The following is a 2848-nucleotide window of genomic DNA, read 5'->3' as shown; positions in this document are numbered from 1 at the left end:
CCACAAAGATTGTGTTCACTGTACCCCACAAAGATTTTGTTCACTGCACTCCAAAAGGATGGTCTTCACTGCACCCCACAAAGATTGTGTTCACTGTACCCCACAAAGGTTTTGTTCACTGCACCCCACAAAGATTGTGTTCACTGTACCCCACAAAGGTTTTGTTCACTGCACGCCACAAAGATTGTGTTCACTGTACCCCACAAAGATTGTGTTCACTGTACCCCACAAAGGTTTTGTTCACTGCACCCCACAAAGATTGTGTTCACTGTACCCCACAAAGGTTTTGTTCACTGCACGCCACAAAGATTGTGTTCACTGTACCCCACAAAGATTGTGTTCACTGTACCCCACAAAGGTTTTGTTCACTGCACCCCACAAAGATTGTGTTCACTGTACCCCACAAAGGTTGTTCACTGCACCCCACAAAGGTTTTGTTCATTGCACCCCACAAAGATTGTGTTCACTGCACCCCACAAAGATTGTGTTCACTGTACCCTCAAAGGTTTTGTTCACTGCACCCCACAAAGATTGTGTTCACTGTACCCCACAAAGATTGTGTTCACTGCACTCCAAAAGGATTGTCTTCACTGCACCCCACAAAGATTGTGTTCACTGTACCCCACAAAGGTTTTGTTCACTGCACCCCACAAAGATTGTGTTCACTGTACCCCACAAAGGTTTTGTTCACTGCACCCCACAAAGATTGTGTTCACTGTACCCCCCAAAGATTTTGTTCACTGCACCCCACAAGGATTGTCTTCACTGCACCCCACAAGGATTGTCTTCACTGCACCCCACAAAGATTGTGTTCACTGCACCCCACAAAGGTTTTGTTCACTGCACCCCACAAAGATTGTGTTCACTGTACCCCCCCAAAGATTATGTTCACTGCACCCCACAAGGATTGTCTTCTCTGCACCCCACAAAGATTGTGTTCACTGTACCCCCCAAAGATTTTGTTCACTGCACCCCACAAGGATTGTCTTCACTGCACCCCACAAGGATTGTCTTCACTGCACCCCACAAAGATTGTGTTCACTGTACCCCCACAAAGGTTTTGTTCACTGCACCCCACAAAGATTTTGTTCACTGCACTCCAAAAGGATTGTGTTCACTGCACCCCAAAAAGATTGTGTTCACTGCAGCCCACACACAGAAAAATGGATGTGGATCACTGACACCTGCCTATCTCCTATCCCACACCACACAGCAATATCGATTGTAGTTTGTAGAACACACCTTCCCTAAAATTCAGCAGACTCTGTCCCTAACAGGATTAAGAAGAGATCGTAGATCAGGAGAACTAAAGGCCCGTACACACGTACCGATCGTCGGCATACAAACGTCGGTGGACGAAGGATCTGCCGATTGTACGCGTGTTAGTATGGTGCCTCCGACAGATGTCTGCGCACAATCCGCGGACAAAAGTCTTTCTTGCAAACATGAAAATTTTTGTATGCCGACACCAGAACGGACGATTGTTCGCCTGTCAGTACACAATTCGGCCGACAGACCGCAGATTTGCAAGACTGGGCATGCTCAGAAAATAGAAAACACAGGGAAAGTTAACCATTACATGACATCACTTCTGCAGTCGGCGGACAAAATTCTTGTGCTGTCCTTGTGCTGTCTTTGCACTTTTCAGCAGACACCGACATCCCGGGGAGAAAAGAGGAACATTTGTATGCCGACCATCGGTACGTGTGTACGGGGCTTTAGTGCAGACCCCACCCCACACAGCAATATCGATTGTAGTTTGTAGAACACACTGACCCTATAATTCAGCAGACTCTATCCCTAAAATGCCTACAACTCGCCCTGCCTAAACACTCCAACCTGTCCCTCAATTCTATCCGGACACAAATGGTTTTTTCCTGCCTATCTTTCCCTAATCAGCAGCCAGCACGTTGATGTGTGCTCTGTCCCTGATCTAAGCAGCATAATGACGCCGCTGCGGCTGCCTCGAACTTATAAAGACTTGGTCACATGCTTCAGACGGCCAATCACAGCTACTGAGACATTTGCAGGCATGGCTGGGATGGCTTAAGGCACACCAGTTAAATGATTGTTGATTGGCTGTTGAAAGCCCGCCATGAAAAGAGCGCCAAAGCATGCAAAACCCGGAAATAAAACGACCGAACACGGATTTTTACCCGAATATACAGTAAAGTGTCCGTGTTCGTGTTCGGGTAACAAAAATCCAATTATTCGGTACGAACACGAATAATACAGTCCGTGTTCGCTCAACACTAGTTATAAACCCCTGTCAGATTTTTTTTTTTGTCATCTAATCTGTGTTCCATTGTGCAGATTTCACGTCACTTCCTGCCCCATAGCCAAACAGGAAATTAGAGGAAATCCCTGAAAATAAATGAATTCTTTGGGGACACCCTGGTCACCAGAACTAGTGTCTCCATTGGAAGATTTCCCCACTATTACTTTTCTGGGACAACCCAAAATTTGGGATTTTCTTTTACTTTTATTTTCAATGGTAATGGTATATAGGAGAAAAGGAGAGTGAACATCCTTAATGGGGGCACAGACAGCAAAAAAAAAAAAAAAACTGACAGGCATTTGAAACCCTCTCCAGTCTATCCAGTCTATCCACAACTAAAAAAAAAGTTTTGCATTTAGTTATACTGTAACCACTTGGCCATTTTTGTGATTAGGCACTGTGTTACTCTAACTGACAATTGTGCGGCCATGCAACACTTTACCCAAATAAGATTTTTTGTCCTTTTTTTCCCACAAATAGAGCTTTCTTTTGGTGGTATCTGCAGTGTTTTTTTTTTTTTGCGCTTCAAACAAATAAAAGAATGACAATTTAGAAAAAAAAAACAATATT

The sequence above is a fragment of the Pelophylax lessonae genome (genome assembly GCF_965119305.1).
Source record: "Pelophylax lessonae genome assembly, chromosome: 3".
NCBI classification, from domain to species: domain Eukaryota; kingdom Metazoa; phylum Chordata; class Amphibia; order Anura; family Ranidae; genus Pelophylax; species Pelophylax lessonae.
The sequence above is the reverse complement of the archived record's forward strand: the minus strand, read 5'-3'. Positions refer to the sequence as shown.